The sequence below is a fragment of the Gallus gallus genome, chromosome 1 (assembly GCF_016699485.2).
Source record: "Gallus gallus isolate bGalGal1 chromosome 1, bGalGal1.mat.broiler.GRCg7b, whole genome shotgun sequence".
NCBI classification, from domain to species: domain Eukaryota; kingdom Metazoa; phylum Chordata; class Aves; order Galliformes; family Phasianidae; genus Gallus; species Gallus gallus.
The window spans coordinates 122,305,917-122,321,806 of NC_052532.1; the positions used below are offsets into that span (position 1 = coordinate 122,305,917).

At 39.5% G+C, this 15,890-nt stretch overlaps 1 long non-coding RNA gene across 1 annotated transcript; it reads right to left on the reverse strand.

Annotated features, from left to right (window-relative positions):
* Positions 1-13,464: 13,464 nt before the first annotated feature.
* Positions 13,465-15,612, reverse strand: LOC121109387. The gene is made up of 4 exons (XR_005847868.1): positions 15,454-15,612; positions 15,105-15,175; positions 14,699-14,814; positions 13,465-14,340 (listed from the first exon to the last, which is right to left on the reverse strand). It is a non-coding gene; the product is annotated as an uncharacterized LOC121109387 (long non-coding RNA).
* Positions 15,613-15,890: the final 278 nt, after the last annotated feature.

The window sequence follows — 15,890 nt, forward strand, 5'->3', positions numbered from 1 at the left end:
AGAACATTAAAGAGTATGTACTGCAGATCCACCTTTTTTCTCTCACTTATGCTATTTTATACCAACACAACAGTTTTCCCGAAGCTGCCTGTCACTTACACTGCTTAGAGAATAGGGATAGTCAGAACTCGTTTGCAGATATAAAAGCAGGAAAGGACAGGTTAAATGTATGACTTAGGCCAAATGAAGAGCTGGAGCAAAAGGAATCTATTTTGCTGAAATACAAAACTCTATCAGATGACCTGCTATCCCAATTGCCTCCTTTTTTTTACTCTCTTCTAGCTATGTCCTTTAGACTTAACTCTGTCAGCCGTGTCTGTGACTTTTGTCCAAGGAAATACTGGTGCTCATATATATTAGCAATATCGTATATTTTGTGTGAGTTGCTCCAAAAGTAACACCTCTTTTTTATTGTATTGGCCCATAGTATCAGAGGCAGATATTGGTGTTATGGCAGTATTTGAACCTTCCCACCAATATTCCATTACATGTTACTGCCGTGTGACAGATGGCTGCAGAGGAGTAGTCTGACACAATGGTGTCTGACAAAGAAGTGCCTGTGAAGCAAAATTATGTCATTGAATTCCTCCATGTGGAAAAAGTTGCACCAATTGACATTCTCCGATGCTTTCTTCATTGTTATTGGGATGAAACAGTGAATGTGAGCATAGCGAGGAGGTGGGTGGTATGTTTCAGATGACTTGGGCTAGAAGATACATCAAAGACCATCTAGTTCCAAACCCCTGACATTGTCAGAGTTGCCAACTACTAAATCAGGCACTAGATGCACCTTGGATGACAATGATCAGTGATCACTGGTGTATAGTATTTAAAAAATAGAAATACACAAGAGGCACACACCCAGGAGTGACATCCTTCTGCACTAAGAGTGGTATAAACATAGAGTTAGGTCTTCTACTTTGCTTTAGTGACCTTAACCAACAGAAAAAGTTCAGATCTCAAACCACTAGCATGCATATGGTCTTCAGCTCTGGTAACTAGAGAAAAATACAGGACTTACTCTCCTGAACTTCTCAACAAACACTGATGCCAAGGGAAAGTGGAGAAGTTCTCTCTCTGGTGTTCCATCACAGTAGGAATGGGGAAGAAATCTGAATTCAAACATTTCTCAGTGCCCTCATCAAGATCTCTTTGCATTTTTACAGGTTCTTTTTTGGCTCCTGGTAAAGCCTGAGAATATCAAAATCAGCAATTACAAAGATCCCAATATCCAAAGCCTATCAGAAATAGGAAGCAAAAAATATCTGTCCTTTTCACAGGGCAAAGCTCCCTAAGAATTGTTGCTTGGTGTTCTCCTAGCTCACTGCTCACCTTAGCTTCTCTGCCTCCCGGACACATCCCATCCTCCCCAGAATGCTTGCAGTGAATCTGGGAGAGACCAAATGAGACACAATCTCTGTTCACATGCTGTTAACAACTAAGTGCCTGAGCTAGGACACCTCTGCTCTCTGTAGAAAATCCCACCTCTGGCCCTGATGATAGGACACAGAGAAATAGGGGTGACCCATTTTTTTTCCTTGACTCTTCTATGCAGCTGCTTCTCAGTATTCTGCCCTTCCCTCCGCCTTGCAATGCAGTTGCCACTCTGTGGAGCTCCCTGGTGTTTGAGCCTCTCCTCCTTATGTGGAGGTTCTGGTTTCTCCTATCCATCCCAGGCTCATTGCCCTGTGAAGCCCTGCCAGGATGATTACTTTCCATGGGGACATATGGGTATAGTGTCACAGCCAAGGGCTTCCCAGGGCAGAAATTCATGAATCAGTAAATGTTGTTGCTCCTAAGGGAACCAATCAGTAAGGTTAATAAAGATGTGTATTTGTGCTGCAAAAAAGCACAGAGCCACAATCAATCGGCCTTATGCTCAGAATACATAAAAATACCCAGACCTTTCTGTCAGCATCAGAGTGTGGATGGGACACCACAGCATTGAAAGGAGGGTGGGAGGAGAAACACAGCAGTGGGAGCATCAGCCTCTTTGTTAGGTTTCTGAACAGCGGTGTAGCTCAGTGGGGACAGGTATGTGTGTATTTGTTTTCATGACAAGATATTCCTTTTTGCATCCAGGATGTCAGTGTGGCAGACTCTGCCACTAAGCACAGTATTTGTATTTGACCACACTGACTCTGCTCACTTGATGGCTTTTATCCCACATAAAGTCCTTAGAGCTTCAGGACAAAGCATGTAGGTGAGAGTAGATTGAACATATCCAGAAAGAAGGCAATGCATCTGATATTAGATGCTGTCTTTTTTTTTCCAATAATTTTATAGCAATAATATAAGTGAAAGGATGGTTTAGTATTAGGAAGAGCAGGTTTCTGATGCTGCAATTTTTCTTTGTCCTAGCGCACTGCAGTTTCCCTCATTCAGTATGCTATTCAGAGAAGGGACTGCTTCTATTGTCAGAATTTGAGGTATTGATTAAAGCTGGTGAAAAAAGAGTTCCTTTTGTAGAATAGCTTTGTAGAACAACATAATATGAATTCCAGACATGTGCATGCCCTTTCCCAGGCTGGTATAGGCTTACTGATAGCAATATCCCCTAAATGTTCATTAGCATTGATCACCTGTTAGACAAGCACATATGACACCTGTCATTGAGATAAAAGACATCTTCTTCCAATTCTTTTTGTTTCATTTGGTAATTAAGAAAAATGCCATTCATCATTCACGGATCAAATAGACATGTGAAATGTGCCAAAGAGCAAGAACTGTATTTTTTCTTCGTATTCATTTAAAGGAGGTAATCAATGGTAAATATGAACATCTTTCTCTGATCTATCTTCTGCTTAACTTCAACTCCCAGATGCAGATGCTTAAGGGAGTTTTGCAGGCAGTGCTGTCTAAAATTTACGTCTGTGATAGAATCATATAATCACTAAGTTGGAAAAGACCTCTAAGATCATCTAGTCCAACCGTAAGCATAATTAGATGAGAAGACTGTGGATGGCTAAAGAAGTTATTTAGATTTAGGATCAGATTTTGATGCTTTTATATAGTGTCAAAAATAACTCACAGTAACTGTCCCACTGACAGACATAGCACTTCTGTAAGGAGAAATCTTTTTAGCAGGAGTAGAAAAGGTTGATATCATAATCTCAAACTTACTATCCATAACTCCACTTGTAAAGAACTGGGCTCAACTGCAATACATATGTGTTTTCTACACAAAGCACCTGAGAGATGGAGGAACTAAAACCATTTAACTGGACTCCAGGGGAAAGCTAGACTCTGCTTCAGTTATGCTTCTCCTGGAAGTGTTGAGATGCAGCAAGACTGGGATTTATCACAAACTTAGCTCACCACCTCTGTAATTAAGATGATGGTGAAGGATAGATTTTGTTAGTGCTTCAAAACACAGTACAGGGTTCAGTGGATAATGAAAGAAAGCTGAGGTCATATTTTAAGAGCATTTAAATTTTTAATGAATGTTCCTTTTGATGATCCATATAACGAAAGGCAGAATGCATCAATCCTTAAATTGCTTAAGGAAGGAAGAAGACATTTGTGCTGAACTCAGAACCTGGCAACTTGATCTTTACATGTGAAGAAACCTTATGCATTCAGTACTCTCGATGAATACCTAAGATTCAAAAACAGTGCCCTTTTAGTCAATCATTATCCTGAATTTATGGCTTTCACTGCAGAGGACGAATCTAACTAGAAACAACAGGATGAGCATTAACAGATTAGTCTTTCGTTGTTCATCTGCATTTCTTCATTCGTTCTCAGATCACTCACTCACCCTCTTGACATTTCTCTCAGTTCAGCTCAGAAAATATCTTTGCCTCTTTTGCCAAAGTAGGCTTTAAGTTCATTTTAGCCATACTTTTAAATATATTGCTTTTCTTTTGGACTCCTTTGATTTTGGCTTGTGTTCCTGAAGTGAAGCTCATACAGTTAATCCAATGCATTGTGAAGTCAGAATATCTCATTATCTTGCTGTATTTATAGTTCTCTTATCCTAATAGAGCACTTCGCCGTTGTAGAGATGGTTAGGTTGCTTCAGAAATACATCTACTCTTGACGCTGAATGGTACCATTCCATTACCAGTTTAAATATCATTTAAAAATAGAGATGAATCTCCAGTGAGAGCACATTGCCAAATGAGATGCTTGCCAGTGCGTGGCTTGTCAGATAGGAGCAGTTGAGAATGGGAGTAGAGGAAGCCAGATGCCCCCAGAGAGGCAAAAGCAGAAGGTAGCTCTAACAGAATGATTGTTTTTTTTTCTGTCAGACACGAACCCATGAGGCTTTCACTCTGTGATAAAACAAAACATATTGTGCTGCAGCAGTTCCAGACAGAGATGCTACAAGCTCATTGTTTTGTATGCAAACACACACAAAAAAAAGAATTCTCCAGGAAGACTCACTAATAGACTGCACGGAAAGATAATAAGGTAATGGATAGGTTGATAAATTAAGGAGAGTTATCTTAAAATTGTGACATATCAGAGCTGTTACTTTGGTTCCCGCAGCAATGCAATTTCCAAATAAGCCTGCTTAACTGTTCTGTGTCCTTTCTGTCCTTGTTAACAGGCTGAAGCTTTAGTGGGGAGTTCCTCCCATGAGGAAGTCAGACTGATGGTAGACCCAGGCACTGCGGATGTGATCAAAGATCTTTAGCTGCAAAGGTAGTGCTAAGGCCTGTTTTCTCAGGCCACAGCAGCAATCAGACAAGTTCTCTGCTCCGAGCCTCCCACAGAAATTATTCTTTTGTTCATCCTCAGACCCCTACTGCTAGCACTTCTGCTAATGTACCTTGTACTTTTTGCCACCATTTTCGTCATTGTTGAGCTCTTCCCTCTTTCAGCCATAGATCACAGGTAATCACAGCTCCAGCAATCAATTCTTACATGCCTGCATTGTCCCATCCAAATTATTCAGCCTTTGTGGCGTGCAAGTTAGTGCTTGTGACAGTTCTTCTGCAATTTTTGCAACCTGCTTGCACAGAGCAGCTGAAATGTCCCCTTTACACTGACCTTGAAAGAAAGGCAGTTGTTACACTAAGCAACTTCAGCCACATTTGGCTCAGAGCAGAAGATTCCTTATTTCACAGTTAAAGGTTACGCAGGCAGTCCCTAACGTCTCTGCCACTTCAGTGAGCTGCTAGATGCCTTTGCTTTTGATGGGGACAGAATTAAATATTAATACAAGAAAGTTCTCCTCTGAAGTGAGATCAGCTATTCTAAAGTAACGTTTAAATCTGCCTACTTAATCTAGGAGTCTACTTGAATTTTGCTGCTGTCACTTTCCAGTGTCAAATTCTGAACCCATTGCATAAGTCTGTTGTTAGAACACTTTGTCAAATACTGAAACACAGAAAATACCAATATGAATACTCACATTGAGCTGCAAGGGGATAAGCATTATTATAATTTTTACAGTAATATTAAGCTACACATACTATTACAGTATCTTTATAATGGGCAAATGTCTGCTGATGATTTTGACCAAAAATTGTGTCTCAAACAGGATTGCCCTTTTCAGTAACCCAGAGGGATATTTATGATACATAGTAAAATCTTTAGTGATTTTTAAAATTTGCATCAGCTTTCTATTTTTTATTACCCTGTGTTGCCTATTCGGCTCTAGTCACACCAGAAGTAACAAGCTAATTTAAACTGGCAGTGGCAGAGGAACCCATTTTTCGTTTGTTTTATTTTCATCTCCATTACGCATCTCTGGATGTGTAAAGAACTGTACTCCTAAATTATATCTTGCATACAACTAAGAGTTCTTATAAAGCAGATGAATGTTAAGGATCTGGGTACTACAGCCCATGCAGCCTTATGTGTAGAGTTTGTTCATCATAAAGAAAAAATTGGATTTATAAACTAATTTTACATGGATGAAATTTCCAGCCCTGAAATTAGTTTTTAATAAATGGGAAGATCAAGTCTATTCAGAAGAGCTAGTTTCATAACTAGATGTGCTTATAACCTTACACAAAGCTGATCTATTGTCTTGCTTTTCAGCATCAAAAGTACTGTTGCTAGTGACATTCACACCACTATGAAAGAGCACCCCATTTGGCAAAACGATAGGAGGCAATTGAATGTAGGCTTGTTTATACCCAACAAATACAGATTTGTTCATATTGCTGAAAGAACTCTATTTTTCCTCCCATTAAATCTTGCTGAACACCCTGCATTATTGAGCTCTAAGTGTACAGCTCTACAAGCTTATTTTTTTTAGGTGAATCAAAGCACTTTAGTCTGTGGTAACCAGCTTATGGGGCCCAGTCTGTTGTCTTCCACTGCTGCTAAATGCTCAGTGAAACAAGATGATAGCCTATTTTGGACTTAGCTCTGTTCACAGGCAGTGAATGCAGAGTAGCAGATACTATAAGACAAATCCATTTCTCCCCTCACTCTATTGTTTGGGCTGCTGTGCTCTCTAAAACTGGATGTAATGGTTAGAAAAATAACTGCCTCTTTTCCTTTTTATTTTTTACTTCTGCACAGCAACCAGGACATTGTCTAATCATTAGCACAGATACGAAGAGATGGAAGATTCACGCATTTCTTCCCAATTTAGTACCCTAACACCACATTCTTCCTTTAAACTGAGTATCTGCCTCTGTGTAAGGATATTTTTTGAAGCTCATGCATCTGCAAAACATGAATCTTCATACACCTGCAAGGTTCTGAAAAAAATTGTCTCTTCTTTATGTTTCCTGTGGCACCAGCTTCTCTCTCTCTCTTTCTTTCTTTCTTTCTTTCTTTTTTTTTTTTTTTTTTGATTCACATTTAAACTGGTGGCAGCTGCTGTCCACTTGTAAAAGTTATTGCCAATATACCTGCTGCAATGTGTTCCCTGGCAGTGATGGGTGATGAAGTCATTCTCCCCAGTGGCAGCCCTGTCAAGGCCAGTCTCTCTCTGCAGCTCTGCTTGCGCTGCTGTTACAGAGCCTGAATGTTTGCAGCCTTTCTAACAGCAAGACAGGTTGACAAATAGGCCCATGGCATTCTCATTGAAGCATTAGTGCTCAGGTCACCAATTCCCACCAGTACGCCTCCCAGATGCTTCATCTACAGGTGTTAGTATGGGAGTTACATATATTAATTTTGCAATGACGCTTATCTTCCAGAAAAGAAGGGAATGGAGTTTTTTGTTTCCTCCGCTTACTGTACTTCTGAACCACTTGCTATGAGGTCAAATTAAAAAAGAATGAGAATAGGAATTTTATTTCTAGATTTCAGGTGTTCAGGGACTGTTTGAGGAGGAGACTGAAGTCTGATTCACAGAATCATAAAATCACATAACAAAGAGTCATAGAATGACTTGGGATGGAAGAGACTTTAAGGATGACCTAGTTCCAACCTCCCTGCTGTGAATAGAGTTGCCATCCACTAAATCAAGCACTAGATGAGACTGCCCAGGCCTCATTCAATCCAAACTTGAATGCCTCCAGATATGGGGCATCCACAGCCTCTCTGGGCAGCCTGTGCCAGTGCCTTGCCACCCTCTTCTCCCATTCTGAACACATATGTGTGATTGCCATGACCCAAGTGCAACACCTTGCACTTATCCATGTTGAACCTCATTAAGTTCACATGGACCCACTTTTCAATCTTTTCCAAATCCCTCTGGATGGCATCCCTTCCTTCTGTTGTATCAACTGCATCACTCAGTTTGATGTTGTCTGCAAACTTGCTGAGGGTACACTCAATCCCACTGTCTATGTATCTGATAAAGATGTTAAAGAGGACCATTTCCAAGACAGACCCCTGAGGGACACCACTCATTACTGGTCTCCGTCTGGACATAGAGTCATTGACAACAACCCCCTGTCTGTGACCATCTAAACAGTACTTTATCTATTGAATAGCCCACACTTGAAATCCCTCTCTCTCCATTTTAGAGATAAGAATGTGATGTGGGACCATTTCAAAGACCTCTGGCCTCATAGACTCGTACACAATCAGTTTCACCTGCTCTTCATAGAATGAGAAACTCCACTTCTCTGACCACATCCCAAAGGTTCAGGGATGTGAGAGACATAGGAAGCCTGATTGACAGTGAATATTGAAGTAAAGAACTCATTTTGTACCTCAGTCATATCTGTTGTAGCCAGTTCTCCCTTCCCATTTATCAGAGAAGGTAAAGGTATGGTCTCCTTGGTTTGTGCCTTCTGACTGATGTACTTAGAGAATCCCTTCTTGTTAATTTTTACATCCCTCATCAAGTTATACTGTTTTAGATTTCTGTGATTTTGGCCAGAGATCAGAGCCAAATAAGTTTATTTTCCAATCCTGCAATTCACTGCAAATGTTTCCTTTTCCATCCTGGTGAGTCAATTGACTTGGAACCAGCTCCTATCATTTAATATATTTAACCAGTCCTGAAACAAACAAGGCACTTCTGCCTTAAAATGTATACATTCCACCCCATCACACTGCCATTCATGGATGTCCAAAAGATGAAAAAGTCACACTAACTCAAACAGCTGTCAGTTTTTAATTTATTTGAGATACATTCTGCCTGAGGTGTGTGCAGCTTTGTTGCATCTATATCTCTTCAGGCACATGAGTGACGGACTGACTTTGTCTACAACTGCGGTGACCATCACAACACATAGCCATTGCCTCCCAAAACTTGTAATCAACTTGATCTGTATTTTACTGAGAGACTGGTTTTTCAACAGTTACAAATTAAATTAACTGATTCTTGAATAAGCTTTATATGAGACTTGTGGCAAAACTACATTTCAATATATGAAGCAAGACACCTCTGAATACTCTCATCCTGTGCCACATATTTTTGAAAATCTCACTCTGTACATTTATATTCAGAACTGTTAGATTTTAAATATAAAATGCACCACATGAAGGAGACAAATTAGAATTATGATCCTGATGCTGAAAAATTTTTATATGTATGTAATATTACTTATTTTACTTGTGTCATTGCTTAGATATTAGCAAGATAACAAGCCTGCATTTTTATCAAGAAGACACAGCAATAATTCTTCAGATTATGACACAGAAAGTGAATACTAAAAATGTCCTATTGTGCAGAAAGCATTTAAAGTTACAGAAGAAAATCTAGCTAATAGCAAGACAATAGTCATTTGGGAAGCCCTAGAGATCCATGGAAGATAAAAAGCACAGTGTTAGAGAGCACATCGTGCCACATCATCCTCTACTAAGATGTGTGCATTGATACATAGGAGACATAAGCTTCACAGGGGCCTGTAATCTCTCTGGAGTTTCTTGTGTTGGGTTACTTATTTCTTGCTTGAGAGAGGATGTGAAGGTCCCAGTCTGCACAGAGAAGCTATGCTAAGCGTTGCCTCGGTAATGCAGATGTTAGGAATATGATGAATGGCAAGCTGATTAACCAGGCACATAGTTTACATGCAGAAGACCCACTGCAGCGCAGCTAAGAACAGCTTCCCTTAGCTTGTTCTTTACTATAAAGTGTTAATTTGAAACTCATAGAAGAAAAACCGGTGAGAATTATCTGTTGCCTTTAATTATTTGTTCTTATTCTGTAACTGTAGGAGAGAGAGTAAAGAACAGTTTATTCACAGGAACAAGGTCAGCATTGTCAAGATTCTCCAGTGTTTATTGACAACCACAAGTCATATTTATTTTTGTCTTAAAGTCCTTAATACTTAATGCCATAATGTCTCAAGAACCTGCTAAGTAGTAGCTACTCACTTGCATTTATATTCTACCAACTTGGCACAGACTTCAGCATTATTTTAATCACAATTACTCCTGGGGCTAAATCCCTTACAGCTCAAGCACGCAGTGGTGTCATACAGTAGTAAAGTGAGAAAACCTGATCAGCAGAAGGAGTTACAGCAAACTCAAAACCTCATTAATATAAACCTGCTGCTGTTGTCCCCCACTTAAAAGCATAATCAAGACCTAAGTGAAGTATACATGGCTTACTTGCCCTGTTAGAGTGATTGAGGAGGCATGGGAAATTGTTCATAATGGCTGATTTCAGCCACTTCTGATTTCCCTAGGTTCCCTCAATAACTGCTTGATGTTGGTATCTGAGAAGAGAATATATCTAACTGTAGAAACCTCCAACCTCCATTTAGCTCAGCAAGTCATTCTCTCTACGTAAGTTACAAGGGGATCTTAGGGGGGCTACTTCTCTGTATGGATCTCGGAAATGTAAACACCATCCTCACCTAAGGCAGTACTCCCATTTTACTTCTAGCATTTCTAAGTGAACAAGAAGGTAGGGCAGGGTCTTGAGACTGTTTGCTTCTCAATATAAGTGTTATAATTATTGTGAACTTTTCAGATTTGCCTTACATAATTTGAACATTGTTTTCCAATGAATTTTGACTTAGTTAAAAATTCTTTGTGCAGTCTGGACAGTTATAGCCTTGCTGCTCACCATGGGCATTACACAGAAGAGTAGAGCACAGCAGACAAAAAAGAATAATTTATATCACAAGGCAAATATTTGGGATGTATAAGAAATGAACCTGCACGATCAGTTTCTTACACTGTCTCAGGAGTTAGTCCATCTTCATGTGTCTGCTTGGCATACGTAAGCCACAGACAAATGTGAGCAAGCTCTGTCCACACACCAAGAGAAGTGCTATGCCAAAATGCCTTTTTTTATGACTGAGCCTGTGGCAACGCCTCATGCTTCTCAGCAACCCTTGCAAACAGGGGCATAGCACCACACCAATTAAAGAAATACAGACTTGGTCAGGTTTCAGGTCAGGAAAAGCAGGCTTGTGCCTACCACCAGTGTACCACTTAAATGGATCCTGAGTGTGCATATCTGCCTTCCAGACAACCTGCTTTTGAGGCCTTGTCTGTATTGCAGAGCTTTGTCACAGTAGTTTGTCTTGTTGTGGTTTGGTACTTTCAATAACATAGTTTCAGAAAGTTCAGTGAAGGGGTCACTGTATCAGATCCAAAGGTATTCTGACACACAACTATCTTTTCAGTCTTAAATATACGTTAGGAAATGTCATGTTGGTGGACTGTTTGGTGGACAAGGAACTGCTTGCAAGAGCATATCCAGAGACTAGTGGTCAGTGGCGTAATGTTTGGATGGAAATCAGTGACACATGGTGCCTCTCAGGGGTCTGTACTGGGACCAGTGCTCTTGAATCATCAGTGATATTGACAGTGAGATTGAGTACACCCTCAGCAAGTTTGCAGATGACACCAAGCTGTGTGGTGCAGTCAACACACCTGAGAATATCATCCAGAGACCTAGGCAGGCTAGAGTAATAGGCTCAAATGAATCTCATGAGGCTCAACAAAGCCTGAAAAAACAGACTAAGGGAGTTGGGGCTGTTCATCCTGGAGAAGAAAAGGCTCCAGGGAAACCTGTTAGAGTCTTTTCAGTATCTAAAAGGGGGCTATACTTCTTAGGAGAATTGGAAAGACTCTTTAGCAGGGTCCCTCGTGATAGGACAAGAGGAAATGTTTTAAAACCAAAAGGGGGGGAGATTTAAATATGGTAAAAGGAAAAAAAATTATGATAAAGGTGGTGAGGTGCAGGAACAGGTTGCTCAGAGAGGTGATGGATGCCCTGTTACTGGAGACATTCAAGGTTAGGCTGAACCAGGATCTAAGCAACCTGATACAGCTATAGGTGTCCCTGCTCATTGTAGGGGCATTGGACTAGATGACCTTTAAAGGTTTCTTCCAACTCAACTAATTCTATGAATCTATGATTCTGTGATTATATGATATTACTAGGCAAAATGGAAGGCCTTCTACATTGGGTCCTGCCTTGCATATCAGAGTAGGTGATGTAGATAAGCTCCTGCATTCTCACATACTTGCACGGTAATTCAGCATCTGGCATATTATCAAGCATGGCAAAACAAGGTTCCCTGTATCTCTTATTCCCTCATATTATCATGTAGTTATAGCCATAATCACTTTTCTCTAGTGACACTTGGGAAATGAACCTGGACTTGATACTTTTACAGCAAAACTGGCATATATCTCTCATTTTCAGACTGCCTGTGTATCTAAGCAGTTCCATCTTTGATAATGAGTAAGGAGCCATCTTAAGCAATTCAGTGTCTGAGATGGTGTTTAAGCAACACAGAGATAAGTCACACGTGACATCCTGCAGTACTGTTCTTGGCATCTGGATTGGGCCCAGGGCTGATGACAAGATGGTAGTAACCTGTGTAAACTCTAACCCCAAAGAGCTATGTCATGGTCTTTCACCTAACCCTTCAAGCCTGTACTAGAACTCTAAGTAAATGACAGTCAGTACTCTTCCATGACTCATTTAATATATATATACATACGTGTGTGTATATATGCATGCATGTACATATATGTACTTAATAAGTATCCAAATCTAATTTTACAGGTTAGTCCAGACAGCAGGACCTGTTTCTGACTCCACATTTGTCTCTTGAGCCATACTTGACAGCTACATTCTCTTGAGTTCATGTCTGGCACTGCCTAGCCCTAGAGAAACAAAACCCTTCTGAGGACCTGTGGAGTGGATCTTTTTCAGAGAATGTTTAATAATAATTATTATTCTTCCTTATTATATAAATCACCAAAGCCTGGTTAAGACCATAGAAGATAATTACCAGTGAGCTAAATATGCCATCAATAACATCCAAATAGTTCTGTATTAAAATCACCCTCTGTAATTCAGTAAGACTGTCATTAAGAAAGGTATACAACAGAGTGCTCAAAGTTCAGGCTTTGGCAGAGAGGTCTGCAATGTGCTCAGGGCTATTCAGCTATTCTGAACGGGCAGTTCATATTGACTATAATATTACTTGTAGTAATTTGTCCCTGGGTCCTCAGCCATGAACTATAGTCCCTCTGTGCTATTTGCTGGAGGAGCACAAAACAAAAACATCCTCTGCCCCAGAATGCTCGTAGTGCTAGCACTGGGTAAGGTTGCACCATCAGGCAGATGGGATTCACAAGGAAATCAGACAATGCTCATCCACAAAGTGGCCAGCAGAATCCATGGGGCAGAAGCTTCACTTTTACCAGAAAATTCATGGGCTCCACAACAGTGATTTGTGGAGGAAAAGAATCAGCCCTCTGGGTGACCACAGCAGATAAAACTTGAGTTTGAAGATTACATTTGACAGGTTATTATTGTCTATTATGCCTCTGTTTTTAACTCCGTAAAAAGTAGGAAGAGAGCCCTTTTTCAAAGACTGTTGTGGAGCCTCATTTCTTAGTGTTTGGATGATCACAGAGGAGGAAGCTACAGAAGTTTTGAACTAACTACACATCTCATTTTTCAGAAGCAGGTGGCTAAGAATAACTTGCTTAGAGCTGGCTGTGCAAACAGAAAGGGCACAGCCAAGCAATAACCATCCACTCCTCATGTACGTCTTGAGGGCACTCCAAATTATTTCAGCCATTATGTCTAGTCAGAAATGTGAGAAATTAGGAAACATAATCTCCCATACTAAATTATTTGAAAATTTCACCTGTCTTGGAAATGCATGATATTTAGTGAACACTGGCTATCACAGATTCATGTAATTTTATCAGAAATTCAATTTTTTTTCAGCTTCTTGGGCTTTTCAAGCAGAGAAAACATCTTATTCTAGATGGCTAAAAGCCACTTAACTAAAGCTGAACATGTCTGGAATGCTGTAATGTAATACAGACAATATTAGGTGTCTATGTTGATGCACCTGAATTGAACCCTAACTGAAGTGTCCAACACATCCCCACTTACCAGAACCTTCATCTGTTATACTGGGTTGTCCATTTTCTCTCACACTGTAAACAGATTGAATCACGTTCCTCTGCTCACAGTATGACCTATCTACTCACTTACATTGCCTGCATAAGTCAAAATGAAACTTGTTGATACTTGACCTTGATTCCATAAATGGTTCTTATTTTTTCTTTTCCCTATAAAACCTTCTGGAAGATATTTTGTTCTGATTTTAATAAATATTAATTGAAAGCAGAATGTGTATCACTACTCTTCCAGAATTGTGCGGAAAAAGAAGAGCAGAAAACTATATCTGATCACTCATGATGACCATGAACACAAGTATTTAAGACCTTCTAGACAGCTGGCATTATTTTCTCTGCAAATCTATCTTTGTTATAACACACACTACAACATTATTTAGTTTTAAATCATTGTACAGGGATGGAGGCAGCTGTGGTGCAGAGAAGTAAATAATGTAATGACTAGTCCAGAAATAACACAGCTTGCCAAATACTGGTGACAAACCTTAGAGTTTAGAAATGTGTTTCACAACAGTATGTAGGACTACTTTTTCTCTGAAGGTTATCTAAGTACTCCTGCAGCTCTGCACTGGAAATCATGACAATGAAATTCTTTTCCAGATGGCCGGTGCTTCCCAATATCAGCTGTGGAGAAAAGGCAGAAACAGTGCTATCTTAAAACTTCAGGATGAAGCCAAAGCGAAATCAAAAGTGAAATGCAGTAACAAAGCTGGATTTTGTATTTTATTTATTTATTTATTTATTTATTTATTGTTTCTGATTAAATGTCAGAAAATTAAATGACTTTATTTGAAATGAAGGATACCCGGGGCTGGGAGAATGCTGGACCTCCTGGACAATGCCCAGCACAAAGGTACTGCTCTATAATTAGGACACAAAATAAGACCAAGAACCCACAGCCAAGGTCATTTTATTGTATGCAAATTTATTCCTAATTAGGCAATCAACTGATAAACACAGAAGAAGATATGGTAGCACTTACTTCAATGGTTTTTAACTTCCTTTCCCTTTACGTCTGTAAAATGTCATGCAGATTGCAGAAGCCACTAAATTCTCCTTTCACAAAGCTGCTCTTGTTTCCATAGAAGTTAAGTTTCCCTGCCATGTGGAAGGAGGCTGTTAATATTCTCTGCTTCCTTACTCTTGCCTTGAGATCTTGAGAACTTATAAAGATGTTGACGTGAGGTACATTTAGAATGGAATCAAGTTTTATCATCTCTGAATAGGGTCTGGCTGTCACACCAGCTATTGCTCACGAGGTGCTATTTCTTTCCTTAAAATTAGGTGACATATTTGAAGCTTAAATGATATCTAGGCACCTAATCTCCATTACTTTCAGACAAAGTTAATGACATCAGACAAATTGTAACACAGCTCTGAATACTTACTTTCTCTTTAATGAACTGATGTAAAGTCCTGCGTGCTCTGCAGAGTGCTGAGGGCTTGGTTTTGCTTGAGTCTGTTTAAAAAAGTGTTTTTAATTTTTTATCTCAAATACAGAATAGTAGTTTGTATCCTTGAGTCGTAAAAGTCCCTCTGCAATATGAAAATTGGTTAATCTTAAAGCACATTTAAACATCCCATTTGCCTAAATTTTTCTAGAGTGGCAAACAATAATAATAATAATAATGATAAAAGACAAATGAATCCAAGAGGACTAGTGAGAAGATAAGTCATCTTCATCCATAGTCATTCATCTTGTTGGTAGCAACTCCAGTTTTAGAAAATGACACTTACAGAGCCAAGAACCAGCAACTTTCATTTCGAAGATCTCCCTCATATTTAAAATATTGATAAATTAACAAAAGTATTCAACACAACTGGGTAGCTTGTTCAAAGTTTCTTAGCTTGTTTGCATTTACATGAAGATATAAAATGGTCTTTGTAAGGTAACCAGATGGCACAAGAGGAGGAAAAGAATTCCAGAACTGACAGATTATTTGGTGTCCAGCTTCCTCACCAATCAGAGGAAAAAGTGGCGTAACAATTCCCTTCTTCCTTATCCCTCAGAAAGCTTAAAACTAGAAGATATGGGAAGATAGATATGTTTCTCTCTGCTGCATGAACAGACCAGTTTATTATTTTTGCAGCTCGTGAGTACTGAGTGCTGAATGTCAATGAAACAGGAAATTCAAAACTATTTCTGCACTGAAGAAAAGGGAGAGAATTAAAAA